The following is a 23394-nucleotide window of genomic DNA, read 5'->3' on the forward strand; positions in this document are numbered from 1 at the left end:
GACTCCACCACTGAGCTATGGCTCCTCTCCTCCCTGAACTGGGAGTTGGAAAGAAATTAGGAGAACCTTTTGGCTGGGGAGGGGGTTGGCTGGTTTGTGGGGCTCAGAACCCCCTTCTGCCTTGGGCTCAGCGGTGGGACCTTGCCAAGTCACTTGCCTCTATCGAACCCAGTACAAGCAGGGCATGAAGACAACAGCGTTCCCCTGATGCTTGTGCCCGCTGCACGGCAGTCAGAGAGATGAAGCTTGTACAGAAGCTAGGCCATTGGCCATGCTAGCTGGGAACGATGGACATTGCAGTCCAACACCTCGAGAGAGCCCAAGTAGAGGCTGATCTAACCTCAAGAGCCACCGAGCATATCTACTGGGACCCTGGTGATAAGACATTATATTTACATGGCTACTGCAGAGGTTGTTTTTAGAGAGACGCTCAAGCTACGAATTCTGGCGGTGCGGTGCCAGGGATCCAGTCAAGCTGCAGTACAACAGCTGCAGGCAACAGCAGCAGGTCTGATTGCCTTCAAAGCAGCTGGGGATTGGGGCCATCTGGGGTCCAACCAAGGACCACAGAAATCACTTTCCAGCCTTGGGTGACATTTTCGACAGGAGGGGGCTTCTTTGGTCAGAGCTGGGGTGGAGCAAGGAGAAGGAGCTCTGGACACAGATGGAGCTGAGAGAAAGTATGGTGGGGAGTGGCTTAGGAAGGTGCAAGAACTGGTTGTATGGCCGCCTTTACAGGCCTCAGCCTCCCGGGCAGTTGCAGTTGCACCTTCGTGAGAGCAAGGCAGCCTAAATCACCCACACGCATTCCATTGTTTGCAAACACTCCCTTCCCCTGGATAAGAGCAGAGCTCTCCGGCTTCTCACCTTGCCAGTCGCTTCTCACCTTGCCAGTCGGTCTGCCCAGCCAGCACGCCCCACAAGCTCATACCTGCCCTGGAGGAGTCTGTTTCTTCAACGCCTCAAGGAAAAGAGGAACCCCCTGAAGATGAAGACCTACTGCATCATCCTTCTGTGTGTGATGCTCCTGGGTACAAACCGAGGTAGGGCTGTCCTGTTTCACCGGCTGAAGCCCCTAGTCCCTCTTGCCCAATATCCTGATTTCAGGAATGGCTGGATTTGGCTGATTTTTAAGGAAATGCGCATCAGCCTTAGGCATGGGTGTCGAATATCTATTCCCAGCTCTGCCCAACTCATCTTTGGTTGCCTGTACCAGAAGAATTTGCTAGTGTTTCTAGCAGTAGTGCTGGGGAATCCAGACCACACTGATGGTTCTTTGGATGCTGTACAAGGGGCTGCTGGTGACCCTTCCTCAACCCTCTCCACTTAAAATGCATCACATAGACTCAGGTCCATCCCCGAAGAAAAGGGACAAATTTACTCACCTATCCCAGCACTGGGACCTTTTATACTACTTTCTTGGGACAGATGGGAAGCTCAAGGCTTAATTGTTGAATGGGAAGAGGCAGGGAAGGCTCTTGTGGGTTATTCAAACTGTTTAGATATGTGATGTGTGTGTGTGTGTTCTGTTTATATTATTTGTTATTTATTTGAGTTCATTTCTATACCACCCAATAGCCAGGGCTCTCTGGGCAGTCCACAACAATTCATAAAAATAAATACAAAAATTATAAATTTATAAACATTGTAATACAACATTATAATAAAATGTGTTCTATTTTTTTAAGGTACAACATTTGAAACAAAGAAGTAGCTAAAAACAATTCACAATTTCAATAAGACACCTGTTCAAGACAGCCGACATACGTGCTTCATCATATGCCATTAAATGCCTGGGTGCAGAGGGCAGTCTTAACCTGGTGTCGAAAAGATGACAGTGTTGGTGTCAGGCGGAGTTCAGCGGGGAGCTCATTTCACATCTGGGGGGGGCACCAGTGAGAAGGCCCTCTCCCTTGATGCCACCTTCCGAGCCTCCCTCAGAGGAGGCAATCGGAGGAAGGTCTAGATGATGATCGTAGTGTCCGGGTAGGTTTATGTTGGGAAAGATGTTCCATCAGGTATTGTGTTCCCAAGTTGTGTAAGGATTTATAGGTTAGAACCAGCACCTTGGTTGGGCTTGGAAGCATACAGGCAGCCAAGGCAATATGGTTGTATGTAACTTTTTTATATTGTGTATGACATTGCATTTTTAAGGTTTTTAATCTTTGTAAACTAGCCAGAGAGCTTTGGCTATTGGGCAGTAGAGAAATGTAATAAATGAAATGAATACCCTAAGGAGCTTACAATCTAAGTTTTTTAGCAGCAAAAATGAAGGGAAAGGCTAACAGGGTAACAGATCACTGTTTTGGATCTTGGCAGGAATCAAAAGCAAGCAAAATTTGTCATTAAGTTTTAAATGCTTCAATTTCAAACACTGAGGTAACCATTCACATTCAGAATGAGAATTCCATTTTCAAACGTGAAACCATCAGACCTTTGCAAATACAAATGGCCAGACTGAAAAAGTTTGCAAAAGATGTGCAAATATTTGTTTTTCAGCTGCTGGATGCTATTGTTCTAGCTTCCCCCAATTTTTGCCTTCTCTTTTTGCAGTTCACCCACTGATGTGCTTCACGTGTGAAAGACAGCCCAGCAACTGGGCTTGCCTGAAGAAAATGACTAAGTGCTCTGAGAATGACAAGCATTGTCTGACCACTGTTGCCTCATTTGGAGTCGGTACGTTGTAGCCAGGTATCAAGGTTCCCTTTATGACCTGGACCCCCGGAGCAACTCCTTAAGGATCTCTTGCCTCCGTAAGAGTCCCACTTTCCTTCTTTTACCTTGCCCTTTCCAATAACGTGGGGTTTAGGCTATAGACATGGGGTGACCGACACCCTGGACACAGGGTTTAACCACAACGGTTTACTGGTAAAGTAAAGCAAGCAAATCACAACTAAAGGCATTTACACAATAGAGCTGAGTGATACAAAAGGCATTAAGAGAAAATACAAGTTGCAAAACACAGATTCCTTTACTCTAGCTGTACTTGGACTTCTCCAGGCTGCTTCTTCCTGCTCCCTGTTCAGGCACTGGCTGTCTCTCTCTTACTGGCACTCTTGCTCGCTTTATATACCTTCCTCCCTCAAAACTGAAAGTACTGCTTCAGTACTGAAGAAATGAAACTTAAGTGGAGAAATGAAACTGACACTGACCTGGAGTAATGAAACTACTCCTCTCAGGGTTACCCCCTCCCAACAGAAAACTCCAGGCCACTAAGCCTGGCCTTTTTTCCCCTTTGCCTCTGTAGGCCTCAAACCTTCATATCAGGTTTCTGGTCCAACATGCTGGCAGCATTTTACTATAAAGAGGTAGCTACTTTAATTCCTTGCAGCTAAAACAATGCAGAGTCCTTGTGGCATTCTGGAGTCCCCGTTTTGCATGCAGAGGGGCCCAGATTCAACCTGAGCTTAGATGGACCAATAGATTGACCTGGGAGATGGCACATCCCAATGTTTCTGAGTTTTCATGGTCTAAAATCCCAGTTTGTTGAGATGCATGAAATGGTTGCATGGGTGTATACATATACTGTTAACACATGTATCAGCTAACATGCATCTACCAGCTAATGTGCATGAAGGTGCATACGGGATCTTTTAAATGTGAGTCGCTCCGCACCACTAAGCACTTGGTATTAGAAGGATCAGGAAGCCAGAGACGAGGGTTTCAAAAGAAAAATGAAATGTTTATTGAGGATGAGAACACAGGAACAGTTAGGCAGCTGACATTGAAAAGACTGAAATTGAAAGCCGGCATGTTCTGGGTTCACAATAACTCAAAAATGCCACAGAAGTTAGTGGTCCTAGCAAGTCTTGGGGAAATGATGGCTAATAGAGTATAACATGAGCTGAACGATTTTGTAGTGAGTGGGTGTGTCTACACCAGCCTTCCCTAATCTGGTGCCTTCCAAGGGGCTGGACTGCAACTGCCATCATTCCCAGCCAGCATGGCCATGCAGTCTGACACATCTGGAGGGCACCAGGTTACGGAGGGCTGGTCTATGTAAATAGGGGAGGGAGGGAGGAAGACAGACACAGTTATGATCCAATCAGGGAATTTCAGGGCAGTGGTACTACAAATGCATCTAAGGGCGATGCAGGCAGTGAAGTTCAGAATGAAGTTTAGGGTAAAAAATAAGGCCAGAGATGCACGTGAAAAGGGAAGAGATTTGAAGGCGGAGGGAGAGCTAGACATGGGTACAGGCCAGGGGTGAGCAAGGGCCAGAGTCACAGTCAGGCCCAGCATCTTCCTTGCCCCCTTCCTTTTCACCTTCTCTTTGTTCCTCCTTTTGCTCCTCAGGCTTGCTGACCCTTGGAAAGAGAATCACCAAGAAATGTTCGCCGACCTGCCCAGACTGGGACATGCACCTGGGCATCGCCTCTTACAGGACATCCTGCTGCCAGAGTTTCTTGTGTAATTTTTTTGGGCACGTCTCACTTAGAAACACAACCCAGTGATGGACCCTGTGGGCTTCTTGTGCTGGCAGTTCAAGACGGTTGCCTGGTCCTGAGGCTGGACCTGCAGTGTCCACGCTTTAACCTCCTCCTCTGGATCTCCAGGAAAAGGGCCAACATCTCAGCGGGAAGGGATGGAACCAAAGGGAGCCCAGGCCATATTCTACGTGGGTTGTGAGACTTTTTGCTGCATTGACCATCAGGCTCCATCCTTGGGGTGTGAGGCCCAGTGAAGCACTGACTGCCTCCTGGTCCACCAGGCATTGTTCCTCTCTCCCACTGGGCTCGATCCTCTGACCTGGGAAGCACCTCCCCTTCCTGATCAGGCTCTGCTCCCTGAGCTTCAGGGATCTTGGTTACGTAAATAAGCAGGAAGAACCAGTGAGAGAATGTAGACTTGAAGCACAGCCACCAGGACCATCTCCTGTGCAAGCCCCCCATTTGCAATGAACGCATTCCAGATTTGGGGCTTGTGCACTTGCAGTCAACAGATGCTACAACACTGGCTTATTAGCAAAATCGTCTCAATGCTGATCCTTTCCCCCTTGTTTTGGGTCCAGTGCTTGCTGAGTATAGTCCCCAAAATGATTTCCCCTCATATAACCCACTCAAAGCGCCCATGTACGTTTGTGTCTCTATTTTGTGATGGCTGCTGGCCAACCACTCCTTTCTTAGAGTGGGTGGTTCATAGTGTAGTAAAAATGTAACCTAAAAGCCATTGTATGTGTCTTAAGCAGCACATAGTACTGTAAGAGCTGCGCATGCCTGGAATGAGCAGACAGTAACCCTAAGATAAGGTTGCCAAGCAAACCGCTGGCAACCAATCAAAAGTAACACGCTGGCTGAGGAATGCAAGCTAAGTGATAAAACTGTAGCGTGGAGGTTGCCCAGGGTCGACTCTGCTTTGAGCGTGAGCTCCTTTGTCGAACTGTTTGCAAACAATAAAATCGAGCTGGACCCAGCCTGCAGTTGACTCTCCTCTTTGGGGCAAATTGGACTAGCCTCCAGGGGGCGAAACTAGCATTTTGTGCAACAAACTGGCGAGCTAGTCAGGAGTCCCTTGGACCACCCTGGGGTCAAACGACAGAACCGGCAAAGGTGCCTGTGGGGCGCGCCGGACCGCCTTTGAGGTCTGCCACGGCACCAGAGAACGGGGGTCGGGACACCCAGGAGGTTAAAGGCGTGGACTCCATTGATTGAGTCAACCAGGCTGAATGGGTCTGAAGAGACGGCACTAGGGTGTTGGGCAGAGTAAGTACTTGATTTCCCTTCTGTCTTTCTGTTTGAGTTGCCTTCGGAGCGTCTGAGGTTTGTCAGACTCTGTGTAAACGTCTGAGGTTTGTCAGACTCCGTGTAAGTGTCGGAGGTTTGTCAGGCTCCGTGTATGGTTTCAAACAGAGGTAGGCACAATGGGGGCGGGTAGCTCCCGTTTAGAAAGCTCTGCCACTCCCTTGGGATGCATGCTAAAGAACTTTAGCAAAGTCAAGCGTCTGAGGTTTGTCAGACTCCGTGTACTAAGATGTCGAAAGGCAAGCTGGTTACACTCTGTCAATTGGAATGGCCAGCATTTGGAATTAGTTGGCCAGACATAGGATCCTTTGGTGTAAATCTTGTAAATGCTGTATATAAAAATGTGGTGAATAATGGGCAATGGGATCAATTCGCCTATATTGATGGTTAGTTGAATTGGTGCGGAAAGAATCCCCCTTAGTTACAGAAGTGTAAATGTGTAAATGTGTTACTGGCAAAGGACCACAGGGGCAAGAGACCCCGGGTGGTGTCTGAATCAAGTAGTAAGAGATAAATTTGCCTCAGGGAAGGTGAGGTTATCAGTATTTGGATGAGTGCCAACCAAAATCCACTGAAGGCGAGAAAAGGTTGAATATAAAGTTCAATATTGTAAAGTCATGATGGTATGCTCCGAGGTGAAGCCCAAAGCCCCTGTTCTCCCTGATTCAAGCCCCACAGAAGGAGCTTGAAGACTGGGAGACCCTGCCCAAGGTGCCCTGAGCTCCCCCCGGTCTGATTCGGTCTGTTAGGTTGGGAGGAGAGGTTGTTGGGGGAGGGAGGGGGCCCTCCAGAGACAGTTTGTCTGCCACCGTATCCAAGTTTGTTAGAAGAAGCAAAAGCAGTTAAAAAGGTTGCAACTTCTGAAGAAAGAGATTTGTTTGACGACTTAAAGACTGTGGCAAAATCAAGAAATAAAGACAGAGCAAGTTCTTAAAATATCAGGGTCTGTGTAAGCTTATCTCTGTCAGCCTGCTCAGAGCAGAGCCAAGGGGGACTTGCCTAACCCCCCTTCGCCGTGGCTGGTTTAGCCTTGGCAAGCAGAGAGGCTGGAAGGTGTCTGTGAGGACCTGACAAAAGAGTGAGATTTGCAAAAAAAAAACAAGAAAAGCATCACAGCTGGAAAGCTGAGCAGCACTGCTCTGTTCTTATCTGTGGAGGAATCTAGAAGAGGTGTAAGGTTACACCTTCCCCATTCGAACTGATGAAGAGACACAGAGCTTTTGTTAAAAACATCCCTTCTTTATGGCCCAAAGCCTTCTTTGTTAGAGGCACTCTGCACATGGACTGGAACTTTAGACAGTTAAAGACTTGCCATAAAAAGTACTGTGAGGCTTGTCATAGCCTTAAACTCCCGTTGTTGTAGAGTGTGTGTTTGTTTGTGATCAGCTCAGTGTACAGTTTGATTTGTGATTTCAACACTCAGATAAAAAGCTGCATTTGACTGAAAGAACTAGGTATATTTAGCCTTGAGAAGAGAAGACTGAGAGGAGATCTGATAGCACTCTTCAAGTACTTAAAAGGTTGTCCCAGAGAGGAAGGCCAGGATCTCTTCTCAATCATCCCAGAGTGCAGGACACGGAATCATGGGCTCAAGTGACAGGAAGCCAGATTCCGGCTGAACATCAGGAGAAACGTCCTAACTGTTAGAGCAATACGACAATGGAACCAATTCCCTGGGGAGGTGGTGGGCTCTCCCACCCTGGAGGCATTCAAGACGAGGCTGGACAGCCATCTGTCAGGGATGCTCTGATTTAGATTCCTGCACTGGGCAAGGGGTTGGACTCGATGGCCTTGTAAGCCCCTTCCAACCCTACTATTCTATGATTCTATGATTTCCAAGGCTTTGATTTCATTTACCCTAATGAAGCATACAGATACAAATTTCTAGAGATTCATAGACTACAAAGGAAACAGCCTTCAAAAAGTTCAAAGAGAAACTACGAAAGTTAGTTTCCCTTTAAAAAGGGGGCAGCAAATTCTCTTAACTTAAGAGGTGAGAGAGAGAGAGTCCCCCACTCTCCCGTGATACTTCTAAGCCCAGCTGTGTTTCTGAAGCCTAAGAAAGTTCCTGCCCCATGTGTTCCAGCTCTTTCTCAAAATCTGAACTGTTCTGACGTTCCATTTGCTCAGAGGCAAACCTGACACTCTGCCAAAACTCATGCAGTGTGGAGTTGCCGATGCAAAAATGGTGGCTTGGAACTCTTTCCACATATGAGAACGCCCTTCCCTTGATTTTGATGGGCCCTGACCATGCAGTCAGAGGAGCAGTATAATGGGTAGATCTGCTCCACCATGCCCTACTATACAAAACAAATGTTTTCCAGTCATGGTGTTAGATTTTAATGATATGAAAAAGGTATAAAAGAAGGCAGAAGAAAGTAGCAGACAAAAAGGCTTAAAAAAGAAAGAAAGCTTATCCCAAATGTGTGTCGTTGAAGATCTAAGCAAGCGAGTCTCTGTCGAAGCAATGGCAAACAGCCTAACTTGCAGAGAAAACAAAGAGTTAAAAATGGTGCATGGCACAGAGAATTTGAAACATGATTTGCAGAACAGGCAAGCCAAAAGATAAGTGTGCCTGTTACAAGAGGGAGGCTATAGTAGCCATAAAAAGGGGTGAAGCCCCCGTATGAAGCTTTAACAAAAATATTACCCACTAGAAGTGGACAATTAAAATAAAAAAGGCTTTTCTTAAATTGAAGCAAGCCTTAATATCACCGCCTGCTTTAGCCTTATCAGACCCCAGATCATGAAGTTTTTAGAGCTATGGTGCACATGAGAGCACATAAAAAAGTGCCATTCCTGGAAAAAGGAAAAGGCAATGCTGGCAGCCACCATGGGTGGAGATATAAACAGCAGCTTGAGAGCACAGAAGCGACCAGAGAGGGGGGGGGGGCAGAAAAGGAAAGGGCCGACCGGGGCTCAATAAATGTGCGTATTGCCGAGAGAAGAGACATTGGAAGAAAGATTGTCCAGAGCTGAAAGAAAAGAGAAAAGAGACTCACCCTGAAGGCTGCCAAATGCTGGCAGGGTCCTCCAGTGGGGGGGAGTCTAGCTGAAGGGCCACCACCCTACGAACAAATGCTCGGGAGAATCCCAAGGTAAAAGTAAGGGTTGGTGGCGAGGACTGTAAAGCCCTAGTAGATACTGGAGCCACATTTTCTATGATCCCTGTGAAGCCCCCCCGGCCAGAGAAAGTGGAAAGCATGTAACTATAAAAGAAATTAAAGGGGAAAAAAAACAAACTAAATTGCCCCTGTGTAAGCCCCTCCTCACGAAGACTGGAAATAACATACTGGAACATGCCTTTGTAGTTTCATCTGCATACCTGGTTGCCCTCTTGGGGCGGGACTTGTTAACAAAACTGCAAGCTAAAATCTTCTTCCGTGATAATCAGATTGTAGTACAGCTGCCAGCAATGCAGGGCTCAAATTATCGAATGGCCCTTCAAGCAATCAAGATTGTGTCAGAGGCCAAAGGGACTGAGATTTTAGAGAATGTTAATCCATGCGTGTGGGCAGACAGAACCCCTGCCCGACCAAATGCATAACACAAATTAAAATCTTCTTTAAAAAGGGAGAGCCCTGTGTGCGTGAGGCAGTATCCTCTGAAAAAAGCCACCTGTGCAGGCTTGAAGCCGCTCATTGAGAAGTTCAAAAATTATGGTTAGTTAATAAAGGGATCATCCCCCTTTAACACCCCGATTTTGAGTGTGCCCGAGGCAGATAGCACCTCCTTCAGGTTGGACCAAGACCTGAGAACAGTGGCTGACTGCCCTTTGTGCCTCAAAAATGATTCAAAGATGTTTGAGCCCCCAGCTCAAATGAGAAGTCGCCCATGTGCTTACTATCCTTTTCAGAGATTTCAAATTGACTTTTCAGAGTTGCCCCAGACTCATGGCTATCGGTACCCGCTAGTAATGATAAAAGCAATTGACTGCACTGCTCAGACAGTAGCCAAGATCCTGTTAAAAAGTAATCCCTAAGCTCTTGTTACCTAAAGAGAGTGAATCAAATCGGGGGCCCCATTTTGTTGGACAAGTGACGCAAGTAGTGGCCCAGGCATAACAAACTAACTAGAAGCTACACCCCCCTTGGAAACCTTAATCTACAAGTCAAGTTGAGAAGATGAACCGCACCTTAAAGACAATGCTCATTAGAATTTGTTTAAAGATTAAGTTGAAAGGCCACAGGCCTTGCCAATCACCTTGACTCGAGTACGGTGCGCCCCCAAGGGAAGTATTAAATTGACACCTTTTAAACGTTCCATAAGCGCCCACCTCAGATATTACCTATGGCTGATAGCTTAAATGTGAATTTAGAAGTAAAAGTTTTAAGATTCAAGGTTATGTTACTGCTTTGCAGTCTGTTTTGTTTTCACAGGTTTGCGACACCGCACCAATCCTGGCCTTTAGATGCTCCAGTGCATAATCTCAATCCCAGCGATTAGGTGCTAATCCAGTCCTAGAAAGATGAACCACCTACCAAGAAGCAGAAGGGTCTGTTTCAGATCCTACTTACCACTCCCATTGCTATGAAAGTCGCCAAAGAAAAGAAGTGGATTCATCACACTGAATAAAGGCATCACCTGCACCAGAGAGGGTCACACCGGAAGCTGACCCACCTGAAGGTCACCGTTGGAATAATGAACCCCTGAAAGGACTCAAGTAGCTCTGCAGAAAGGGGGTGCTCTCGTTTCAAGGGTTCCTGATGAACGGAACAAAACTGAGTTCCAAAAGTTCAAAAAAAAAGTGTTTTTGTTGTCAACATTCTAGTAGCTAGAACAAAGGCGTCCCAGGCCTCACTTGCTGTTTAGAGAAAACCATCAATGCCACAGCAATAATAGTTTGCGCCTTTAAGTGCATAGTCCACCGTGGGACCAAAGAGAGTATAAATTTGAGAAAAGCCTTTTGAGGGGGGAATTGTAGTAAAAATGTAACCTAAAAGCCATTGTATGTGTCTTAAGCAGCACGTAGTACTGTAAGAGCTGCGCATGCCTGGAATGAGCAGACAGTAACCCTAAGATAAGGTTGCCAAGCAAACCGCTGGCAACCCATCAAAAGTAACACGCTGGCTGAGGAATGCAAGCTAAGTGATAAAACTGTAGCACGAGGGTCGCCCAGGGTCGACTCTGCTTTGAGCGTGAGCTCCTTTGTCGAACTGTTTGCAAACAATAAAATCGAGTTGGACCCAGCCTGCAGTTGACTCTCCTCTTTGGGGCAAATTGGACTAGCCTCCAGGGGGCGAAACTAGCATTTTGTGCAACAATAGTCCAGGATGGTCAGTCAATGCTTCCTCACTGCAAGGACAAATGGTTAGGAGATTGTCTCCTGATAGCTGGGAATCTCTCTGTGTTTTTGAACAAGATACCCATCTGGGCTTGGGGAAGGTGATTTCTCTCCAGCTGAGGACAAGGGGGCAGATGTGCGTGTGTGAGAAGCAATGGTTGGCCCCTCGGAAGAGAGTCAGGCAGAAGCACCGAATGGAGAGAGAGAGACAGAGAAGGTGCAGAGAGTTCCTTGCTAGGGTTTGCTGGAACTGGGCCTGCAGCCTTGGAGGGGGCTGCCCAAATCACTCTCTGCGGAATGCTGCCCCTAGAATTTGTCACTACTAAGGGAAGTGGCAGTGTCTGTCTGTCTGTCATTTTTTAAACTGCTTTGTATTCGTATAAGACAAAGCTGATTCTTTACGGCCAGCCATATTTTGTGGTCAAAAGGCCTAAAGTTGCTGCTTCCTAATGCCTCACCCCTGTGGCATCAACAGCTGAACGACAGCCTGCGTAATTCAACAGGGTTGGCCTTTCCCGGCAGGGAGAAGCAATGATGAGGAATGCTGCACTGCTTCAATGTTTGTGCATGGTGGTGCATGTTACAAAGTACCCCAAAATTCTGCCAATCTGGGAAAATGTGGCCTGTATGTGGATGGGGACTAGGGTTTTTTGGTCTTGGGGAAGAGCAGAAAAGCATGTCTCATAGGAAATTGAGGCCTTGCACCACCCAAGAGGAGATGCAGGCTTCTTGCATAAACTTTGCCTTAATTCCTCTGTGTTAACACTTGCAAATTTCAGATCTTGCCTCAGGACAACTACAGAAGCCCCCACCATGAAAATATTTTATGCTGATTTCTAACCTTCCTGTTTAAGCCAAATAAAAGGAAAAATAAAGAATTCAATGTCTTTTAAAGCTATGTTGTTTATTCATTCAGTCGCTTCCGACTCTTCATGACTGCATGGACTAGCCCACGCCAGAGCTTCCTGTTGGCCGTCACCACCCCCAGCTCCCCCAAGGTCAAGCCCATCACCTCCACAATATCATCCATCCATCTTGCCCTTGGTTGGCCCCTCTTCCTTTTGCCTTCCACTTTCCCTAGCATCAGCATTTAAAGCTATAAAACTCTGAAAACCCAATATTATATAAGCAAGCATGTCTGTGTGACTCCTAGCCATCTTGCTCACCTGGACCTGTGAAAGCCAGAAATATGCACCCATCAACTCCCATCTTTTCCACACATCAGGAAAGAAAGAAAATCCCATTGTCTTCTTTCTTCCCTTAATGTCTGACACCAAGAAATCCATTTTCTAACATCCATGAGCAATCTTGGAAGAAAGACTTGTTTTGTTTTATTCTGATTACTAAATCCTGAGAGAAAAAAGATAAAAACAGCAACCCAGATTCATAGAACATGCAGCGAGGGAGAGAAGGAAAGAGGTCTCCTTCCACCCTTTCTGCTCAGAAGAGCAATCCCCCCTTTCCCAAAGGAGGAACTCAACAGAGCTTCCCATCACTTCACAAGTCAGCAGGTAAGGAAAGGTAAACCTTTGCATCATCTTCTATTCTCCTTCTCTCTTTTCTTCCCTTTCCCTAATATTCCACCCAATACCAAACTCCTGGGCTGTGTTTCCACCAGCAGTTTACTCCAACCTGGCTGCACGGGGAGGTCTCTGTGTTTCCATGATGTCGTGGCCATTCAGCACCAGCCCCGCATTTTAATGTGGAAAAACTGCTTCTTCTGAGACAGCTTATAGTCTGACTTTTCCACCTTACTTCGGCTCCATTACTGAGCTGTTTCCACAACCGCACTGGGTTTGGTATCATATTCCTGCCCAGGAGGTGTGTAGCCCGGCCCTTGCGGGTGTGTCGCTCACCTGCCCGTGACCTCGTGGGAAGTGGCGTGTGAAGGAGAGGGGGAGATGATACTGGAGGGAGCAGTCAGGCAGAGATGAAGAGATGCACACAGAAGCACCCCTGATATGCTAGTGCAGTGTCTGCCCACCCTGGGTACCCCTATGAAGTTCCCAGTCAAGGTGGCGGCAAGGAAATCAGGAGAGCTGCAAAGACCGCTTCACGGAGAGTCTTCTTAAGTCGGCTACGGAGAGTCATTGAGAGCTGCAAGTCACATCCCTGCTTTAGGAGATGTTACCTTTCCCACCGAGGCGGTGCCTATTTATCTACTTGCAATTTCTTGCTTTCGAACTGCTAGGTTGGCAGGAGCTGGGACTGAAGACGGTCTTAACCACTGAGCCACCGTGGCAGCTGCTTTAGGGGAAGAAAGGGTCTAAAAGGGGAGGAGATGCTGCACACCGCTTTCCCCCCTCCTTCCTTAAAGTGAAAGTGCGCTTTAGAACTCACTTTAAAGGAAAAAAACAAAAAGGCTGGAGAGGAGCAGAAGGGGGAGAGGGAGGCAGAGATGAAGAGATGCACAAATAGCATGTCATCCGCTGGCTCTCTTCGCCATTTCCTCCCTGTGTATTTATTTCCCCTTCAGTGCTTTGTCCCACTTTGTGTGGGCGTGTGTTAGGGGGTGTTACTGCTGAGTAAACTCATTGGCTGTATGTCTTTCCTTTCCTGGGAGTAAGTGCCATTGAAATCTCTGTGGCTTACTTCTGAATAGGCATGCATAGGAGTGCATCCCCTTCAATGCATTGGGGTCTCCCTCCTCAGCCACGCAGGAGAAAGGCTTGATGGTTAGGATTTCAATGGGTATTAAAAGTGCCTTCGATTGGGAAGCCAGCCAGCCACTATCTCTTCTCCTAGCCCACCTTGCAGGGCTGTTGGGAAGCCAGAATAGGGGGGAAGAACAACAACAGTGGGGGAGGGGGGAGAGGCAGCCACTAACTGGAGCGGAGCAGAAGGGGGTGAGGGAGGGGGGACTCAGCAAGAGGAGGTGGCGGGAACACCGATGAGGTAATCAGATCCAACCCCAACTCCACTCAGACGCCACCCAGCCATCAAGAAAATAATTCGATTAGAGTTCAGTGGAAACAGCACAGAGCCCCAGGCTACAGCGATGCTAAGTTGGGTCTTTAAGGACTGTGGAAACTGGAAAAGGAGAGGATGCGATTGAGGAAACATCGCAACAAAGTCGCAAACAAAGTGAAGCTGATAGCATGGAAACACCCTCCTGGGCTTTAGCTCTTTCTCCATCCACTTTCTCCCCAAACCCTGCATTTGTTCTAAAACTCTATCTCAACCTCCCTAAACCATCTTATTACCCCCCCATTCAAAAATATCAAGCTGAAAGTTCCTTCTCCCCTGACCCCGCTTTCTCTCTTTTCCTGCATGATCAGCTACACATACAAACACACACACACGCACACAATTTTCTGTGCATCCCAGTGTACTTCGCTATTGACTTTAAATGCTTGTCTCGAACCTCCTGAGTGTTAGTGTATGGTTCTAATTCCCCAAATGTATGTATAGTTCTACTTCCCCCGATGAGTGATTTTAATTAATTTTAAATTCTTCTTTAATAAATCAAAGAATTGCTTTCAAAGACCTTGTAATGGTCTCTGATTCTCTCAGCTTTTGGAGGTATCAAGTTTTCCTAAGCACCCAGAGTTCAACGCCAAAAGATCCCAGGAGTATGCGTTTGGTTTACATGTATGTGCTATGCACCTCCATGTAAATTAAAGCATATGTTGTAACATGCAGCTTTAAAAAGCAGAGGAACCCTGCTGGGAAATGAAGGTGGGCAACCTAACAGAAAGACCTATGTAAAAATGTGCAGCCCCAAAGCAACATGAAAGCTAGGAATAATAATGCTGGGGGAGGGGGGACTGTGCCTGCTCCCCATTCCCCCTCCCCATTCTGCACAGAGCCGAGGAACATGGCAACAATGGCAGAACACGCACAGAAGACTTGATCAATGTATGGATTCTGGAGCAGGTGCAATCCTGCACCCCTATCTGTGTATTAAGGGCTGGCGTTGAGGGTAGGCACAGTTGGGCACCTGCCAAGGGCCCACCCCCCCAGCAGGGGCCCACTGACAAGAGGCCCCTGGACTCGCTCCTCCTCTTCACCCATGCAACCTGCATGTTCCCCTGCCTCTCACTATGTTCCCCGCAACGGTGGCGGTGGGAAGGAGGAGCAGGAAATGCTGCGGCCGCCTGGCCGCCTGGCCCTCTGCCTGCAAGCAAGCAAGTGGGAGCCATGATGAGAAAGAGGAGGAGGAGGAAGAGGAAGAGCAGCTGGTGACAATGGCGGTGAGAAAGCAGACTCGCCGAGGGAGCGGGGGCATTGAAGGTGTCTTCCCAAGGGCCCTCAAACACCTGGACCCAGCACTGGGTATATTGGTTGATGGTCCTTGTCTTTCCTAAACCCACAACTGAGGAATCCCTTGATCACGACCAACCAAAATGCCACAAAATGGTATGCAAGCTTTCAAGTTCTCCAGAATTCTTCCATCGGGCTAGGTGGTACAAAATGCTGGGGGTTGGGGGAAGAAGCCACGAAGTCCAAAACTGAGGCCAGATGTTGTAGCCACAAGACACAAGCCACAATTCCTTAGGGCAGCCTTCCACAATCTGGTGCCCTCCAGATGTGCTGGACTACAACTCTGATGGCTCTATGCTACCTCCAGTATCAGAGGAAGTCTGCCTACATACACCAGTTGCTGGGGAACATGGGTGGGAGGGCGCTGTTGCACTCATGTCCTATTTGTGGGCTTCCCACAGGCAGTTGGTCAGCCACTGTGTGAACAGAATGCTGAACTATATAGACTCTTGGTCAGATCCAGCAGGGCTCTTCTTATGTTCTCAGCACCATCCTGCCAGGGTTGGGGAAGAGAGAGATTGGTAGGTTGAAGAAATGTGCTGCCCCCCTGTGGCAGCAGTGTCATGCAGGACACTGAGCGTGGTTTTCCTGCAAAGAATGTCTACGAGTGAACAAGCATGGCTCCGTGCTCAAGGTCCTGATGGAATGGTGTTTCTTTGCTTATTAGAACAAATTGGCCCTGCAACAGAGTATTACTGTTTGCGGTGCTTCTGCGCAGGACTCCATTCCATTCCTTCTGCCCCCCAGTCTGCCCCCCACCCTCACCTATGCAGTTGGTCAGCATTCTATGCCATCCAGTGGTGGCTGGTGGCTCTGATGTCAGTGGGTCAGTGAATCCGCTCTGAGTTTCCATCAGAACCAGTCAGAACTCTCAAGGAGCTGTCCAAGGCTGGATAGCTCCTTGAGAGTTCTGATGGAAACAAACCTGGAGTGGATTCACACACACCCCTGACATCGGAGCCATCAGCCTCCACTGACGCCCACTGATCATGCTTCATTCTCAATGGCCACTTTTGGGCTCCCCTTAGAAGATGTGCCCTTGCCGGTGCTGGTTTTGCTTTTCCCAGCAGCCAGCAGCTGCCATTTTGCCCTCAGAGGTACCCCCAGGGAACCATTCCCAGGGAGTTTCAGCGGGGCGGGGGAGGAAACAGTGGGCTCCAGCTGCCCAGAGGGGTGTAACTGCTGCAAAAACTGGTGCTGGAGTGAAAAAAGGTCAAATGGGTGTGTGTATCGGGGCACCTTCCACCTCCTCACCCCCCAAATTCTGATTTGAAAGTTGTCTTAGGACAATGTTTGGCTCAGCCCTAATGTGACATGTTTCTTTCGGATTTTGCATGCAGCGCTCTGGCTGTGTACGTTCAAGGGCCTGCACTCCATCCATGACGGCAAAGCCCTTCCTTCGAGGTGGTGTGGCCTTTACTATGCAACCAGACTACGTGTGACTGTGAGGGGTTCAGTGGGTGTGGAAAATTGTACTTCTGGGCCCCTGAGTAGGATAAGTGTGCTCCCCTCCCCGCAATATGGACATGGGCCAGTCCTGCTCTAAGGGGTGTGAGTGTGAAATAACAGCTAGAACAGGGGTGCAGAACCTCAGGTTTGGGGGCGAAATTTGGCCCTCCTTGGAGTTCCAATCTGAAACTCCTTGGAGAGCCTCCAAGGCTCTCAAATGGCCACACCCCTCCCCCTGACTCCACCCTTTCTCCCCAACCACCAGTCATTTGGTGGCTTCCTGGCTTTTGTGCAGCTTTTCCTGCCGTCTGAAAGATTGAAATGCCTCTCCTCAGGCCTAGTTACTGGGCAGCAAGAGCTTAAACTAAAATATGCTGGTATCTTTGGTATTTTGGATCTGCCCCCTTTTGTCTTTGGCCCTGCCCACCACTGGAATGCGGCCCCCGAGAGCTTCTCTGAAATGGAATCCGTCTAGAAAAGGTTCAACACCCCTGAGGTAGAGTAACCAGAGCACAGGGTAGGTGTGCTGTATCTCCATGTGTCTTTCTGTGCTGCCATTAAAGGTGCAGGAGCCCAGTCCTTCTTTGCACCTGGTCACTGTTGCAGCTGGCCACCCTTGTGACAGGCCTTGTTTCAGAACATTACAAGCACATCCTCCTCCAAGATTGCCCCGGAACCCCGGTGTATAAATCCTTCAGAACCGTCTGCATATTTCTCATAAATCCATTAGGGGGAGCTTTTGAACAAGCAATAAGACAGTTTGTACTCTTTGCTAGGGAGCGCGTTCTGCGGGCAAAGCTTGCGCATTCCCAAGCTTGTGATGCTCGTTTGCAAAACACGTGCTTTAGAAAAATGTGCACTTTAAAACATGCGTTTTTTAAAAATGTGCATTTTCATGCTTTGGTCAATGTGGATAAGTACGCATCTGAGTGTGCACTTTAAAAATGCACACCCAAATACATGCTTTTCCTGTTCGATCGGTGGTGGGGTGGGGAAGCCCACAATCAGGAACGAGGCGGGCTGAGCTTCAAGGTGGAACTTGTAGATCTTGAATGAACGTAAGCCTCGCTGATTCTCCCATCCCTACTTTTTGCTCTCTTGCACAATCACAATTGAGAGATTACAAGTGGGAACTGGAACAAAATGTTTGGAGTGCTCCTGCTCAGTATGCTAGCCAGCCATGCCCTCTTCCAGAATGCTCCATTCCTCCCTGCCCCCAGTTTCCTGTTTCCCACCCCCCACAGTCAATCAGCATGCTGTGTTCTCTGAGCATGCTCAGCCCTCATTCCAAGGCACTGGAAAGCAAGCTAGAAGCAGCTTGAGAGTCCTGCATAGGTCAAAGGTCCTCCTGGAAAACACCAGGAGCAGGGCCTTTAGCGTGTTGGCTCCCACCCTAGAGAATGCCCTTCCAGCAGAGATTAGGCATGCCCCAACATCACTTTGTTTTTGTTGTTTGCTGAAGTTTTTCTTTTCAGACCAGCATTTCCTGACAGATGAGTAAATTCCAGCCAGTGTTTGATTGATGTATTTGCTTTTATTGTAATTTTTTTGTATTTGGTGCTTTTTAACCAAGTTGTTGTACACACTACTCCAAAATCTTTTGATGGAGTGGTTTATAAATCGTATTATGAAGGAATGAAGGAATGAACGAACGAACGAAGTAATAAATGAGTGAATGAGGTATACCTTTCCAATGCTATGGATGTATGATTTGGGGAAATGGGTTGTGAAGAAATGCCCTGTATATAACTGTTGTTGTTATGTAATATGCTGTGTGATTTCTGTGAGGCTACAGAGTATCTGAGTAGGCCTGAGGCCTTGTTGTGTTACTGTCAAAGGCCTGTGTAGTAGTTGCTTAGTGACGTTCTGACGTGGGAAAGCAAGACAATCACTTCGAATATTATTAGATGGGGTCTGGATCAAATGAATTCTATTCTGATTGGCTGGGAATTCTAGCTAGGTGGAAAAGAGCAGCTAGGAATGGTCAGTTAAGGCAGGGCAGTTGACAGTTGGGAGTTGTTAGTCTGTGGACAGAGAGGGAGAAAGCCTGCTGGCTGATGTATGGTGGCTTAGTGGTTAAGACGCTGAACTGCAGATCGGAAGGTCGGCAGGACACAGCAGCTCGAGACCTGAGTGCTGCGTGACGGAGTGAGCTCCTGTCTTCAATCCCAGCTTCTGCCAACCTAGCAGTTCGAAAGCAAGAAATTGCAAGTAGATAAATAGGTACCGCCTCGGCGGGAAAGGTAACAGCGTTCCGTGCACCTCGGTGTTCAGTCATGCCGACGGAATGACCACGGAAGCCACATGACCACGGAAGCGTCTTCAGACAGCGCTGGCTCTTCGGCTTAGAAACGGGGATGAGCACCGCACCCTAGAGTCGGACATGACTGGTTGGGGACACCTTTACCTTTACCTTTTTAGGAGAGAAATGAGCAGAGAGTGAATAGCTAAGGCCTGACTAGGCACTCTTCTTTCTCTGTGGGATAACCATACGTGGCTGATGAAGGTCAGGAGTAGTGAGCCGGCTGTGTTATGCCAGGAGGCTGCCCTAAGATTGTGGCAGGAGAAAGTTACACCAGCAGGCATTAAAAACCCAGATAAACTGTCCAAGCAGCCAGTGGTGCCACAGGAAGAGCTTTGGGAGCCAGAGGAAGACTATACCAAGAGCGAGACTTGGCTCTGGGTGACTTTGGCTGGGGTGGAGGTTTAGGGAATTTGGCCTGAGGTAAAAGACTGCAAGGAGGTCAAATGTCCATCCTAAAGGAAATCAACCCTGAGTGCTCATTGGAAGGACAGATCCTGAAGCTGAAGCTCAAATATTTTGGCCACCTAATGCAAAGAGAAAATTCACTGGAAAAGACCCTGATGCTGGGACAGATTGAAGGCAAAAGGAGATGGGGACGGCAGAGGATGAGATGGCTAGATAGCATCACTGATGCAATGAATATGAACTTGAGCACGCTCCGGGAGAGAGCGCAGGACAGGAGGGCCTGGCAAGCTGTGGTCCATGGGGTCTCCAAGAGTCAGACACGACTGAACGACTGAACAACAACAACAACAAGAAGTCATTAAGAGGCTTGCAGCAGCAACAGTGTCTCTTGAGTCCTTCAAAAGTTTCACTAAATTACTCGTTTAATAGTTCATCTTGCCTCTATTGTTGGTGCCCATCTTACACCTAAGCCTCTTATACCAGCTACTAGGAGGTTTTTAAGTATTCTAACAGAATTGGCGACTGTGGAAAAAGGGTCAGCATGGGGAACCGGCTTGGGGCCAGGTTATCTGAAGGATCGCCTCCTCCCATATGTCCCTGCCCGTACCTTAAGATCATCCTCAGCGGCCCTTCTCCGTGAGCCCCTGCCAAAGGAAGTGAGGCGGGTGGCTACTAGGAGGAGGGCTTTTTTTGCTGTGGCACCCCGGCTCTGGAATGAGCTTCCTGGCGAGGTTCGCCTGGCACCTACATTGTATTCCTTTCGGCGCCAGGTGAAGACCTTTTTATTCTCCCAGGCATTTTAGCATTTTAAAATTTTAGCTTTCTGAACGTTTAGCTTTGCTGTTTTAAATCTGTATTTTAAACTCCTGCACTGCTGCTAGGTTTTATTGTGGTTGCATTGTTATATTGTGGCTTTAATGTTCTATATATTTTAAATTGTTTTATTGTGTACTGTTTGGTTTTAATTTTTGTGAACCGCCCAGAGAGCTTCGGCTATTGGGCGGCATAGAAATGAAATGAATGAATAAATAAATAAATAAACAAACCCCGAGTTATAATGGCAGAGACTCCCTTAGGCCCTGATGTATAATAATTTGCTATAAATAAGAAACCCCATAGGAGGGATTGCCCAGTAAAGGAGCGGTTTCCCCATAGGTAGTTGCAGTGCTAGGGAGAGGAAATCCCCCATATGGGTGCGCATATTTTTCATGACATTTGGGGTTGAGAGGGCACCAACTCTAGGTTTCATAGTATGTTTCCTGATTTGGCTTGCTATTATTTACTAGCATATGTCTGGCTCAAACTATTTAATAACTGTCAGCATTTAGTTTACCTAAAATGGCAAAATTATTATGACCCGGGTTCTAGTCTCCACTCATTCATGAAGCTCACTGGCTGACTTTGGGCCAGTCACTGACTCTCAGCCTAACCTTCCTCACAGGGTTGTTGTGAAGATAAAATGGAGAGGAGGAGGAACATGTAAGCCACGCTGGGTTCCTCGCAAGAGGAAAAAAGGAGGGATATCAATGTAATAATAAATATAAATTTCAAAAATAATTAGCACTTGAGTGTTCAAAGGATTTCATATAACACACATTATCTCAGTAATCCTTACAACAACCCTTCAAGGGAGGTTAGTATGATTATCTCCCTTAGTGGAGACTGGTAGGTCCAATGTCAGTGGGGCAGTTAATCTGCTCCAGGTTTCAGTTAGAACCAGCCAGAACTCTGAAGGAGCTCTCCAAGGTGCAAAGCACCCCCCTCCCCTGCAAAGCACCTTGGATTGTTCCTTTAGAGTTCTGACTGGTTCTGACTGAAACCCGGAGTGGGCTGACCGCCCCACTGCCATTGGAGCCCCCAGCCCCCACTGATTTCCCTATAGCAGTTGTGGGACTACGGCTGATGTTCTGTCTTTCTGAGGCCACAGGATGAGTCCATGACTGCGTTGAAATCTGAGGTAGGGTCATTCCAGCTCATACCTAATTCTTTAGTGAACTTCTGTACCAGCCTTCAGGAAATGATCCCCAGAAGTGTTTACACCTAGCTGTGCTATGGCCAGGGGTGCATATCCAAAACACCCCAGCCACGAGACCACTTCCCCAAATGGTTTTCATTCAGGAAAGGCATCCCACGTCTTCTCCGTCGAGATGATAAACAACCAGTTTTCAAAGGTTAATTTGCATCACCGTTCGGATAACTTGTCGTGAAGCAACTTAACGAGTTTCGGGGCGTACCCCTATGTACCCAAAGAAACCTGCCCCAGGCATGGTGATTGAGTCATAGCTGCAGGAGCAAAGAGACAACCAGAGAGGGAGAGAGGCTGGGTGTGAGTTCTGATTCCCAGGCACACGGGGATGTTAAATATCGCTTGGGAAAATTACGGTCTCTGGGTGACAGTTGCAAAGCGAAGTAGTGGTCATCCTGGCAAGGGGACCATGTAATGTTGGCAAATCAAGCTCCCTCCTGGGCCAAGAGCTGGGCTAGGTGGTTTCTAGAGGGTCAGCAGAGGTGGAGCAATGGAGCCAGCAAGTGAGAAGGCAAAAAGGGAGGTGACAGTGTGGGAGGGAGTGAGAGCAGAGCCCCTTTCAGTTATTTAAGGCACAATCCTCTGCAGGTTTAGACAGAACAAAGGCCTACAACTCCCAGCATGCCCCAGCCAGCACAGCCAGCACAGCTGGGGCATGCTGGGAGTTGTAGGCCTTTGTTCTGTCTAAACTTACATAGGAATGCGCCTTTAATGAATCACCATGAGTGGGGGAGAGAGCATGACCACAGCAGCCCCTCCCAGTGATCTTCGTGCATGAATTTTGGAGGTCTTCATATAAACAAGTACATACATATATAAGGTCTATGCAGACCTTCATGATCAACATGTGTGGGTCTGCTCATCATTCCACATGAAAATACTGGACTAATACTTCCATCCAAAACTACAGTGTGCATCAGAGGTATCCACAGGCACCAATGGCCCAGGACTCCAGATGTCTTTCTTGATACCCACCAAGGTACCCTACCCTTCCCAATTTTTAAAAACAATTAACATATTTTCTTGCCAGCAGCTGGGATTGTCCTTTCTGTTGGCACTGAGTTTAAAGGAGTTTACTTTGTTGGAGCTCAGACCTCTGTCTTGTCCTCAGTCTTTGAGGCAGGTTACTTTCCTTTGCCATGCCTCCCATGGCAGTCATTTTGTGGTGGTGCATAGGACAGTTTCTTAAATTGCCAAATGTGCTCACAAACCAAAAAGTTTGCCTTCCCATGGTGTCCATCAAACTTTCAGCTCTGTTTCAAAGGCCCAGCTTGAGGTTCAGTTGAAACCAACCGTGTGGGTTTAGAGAAATGTAAATGTAGCCAGGCTTCAAGTCTGTCATACTCTTGAGCTATCCTTTGATTACCACTCAGGGTGCAATAATCACTACTAATTGTAATCCTGTGCAGTCTGTAGTAGCTGAGTCACATGGCCTTTGTTTCAGGCTGGGACACCCTACCCTAATTGGCTACCATGGAAACTGAAGCAGCCAGCTAAGGTTGTATATTTAGGGGTTGCTTGCAAGCGAGCCCAGTGCTGTGAGCACGAGGGGGCTTTAGTGACAGAGGCTTGAGGAACATGAAAAGCAACCAGGCAAGTTAAGCACCTGTGCAAGTTTAGCAAAAAACATGAGGAGGCCAGGGCAGCAAAGGCCCCGCTGCACCTGTTACAATGAACTTAAAAAGCAAACACCACCCAACTCAGAATTCTTTTAATAAAAAATTGAACTTCCGATTAAAAGAAACAACCTTAAGGCAATACTAGTTATAAAGACAGAGTGCCAGCAGCGGTGCAGGAACTATCCCGTATTTTGTACTGAGTGTCACATGTACAGCTGTCTGCTTGCTGGGCTAAAGCCGTGGGCATATGCTTAGTACAATTAGATCCTGGCTATCAGGGAACATCCTGGAAGCCAAGCTGG

The sequence above is a fragment of the Heloderma suspectum genome, chromosome 4 (assembly GCF_057233095.1).
Source record: "Heloderma suspectum isolate Gila_16-S chromosome 4, 16-S_ref, whole genome shotgun sequence".
Classification (NCBI taxonomy): Eukaryota; Metazoa; Chordata; class Lepidosauria; order Squamata; family Helodermatidae; genus Heloderma; species Heloderma suspectum.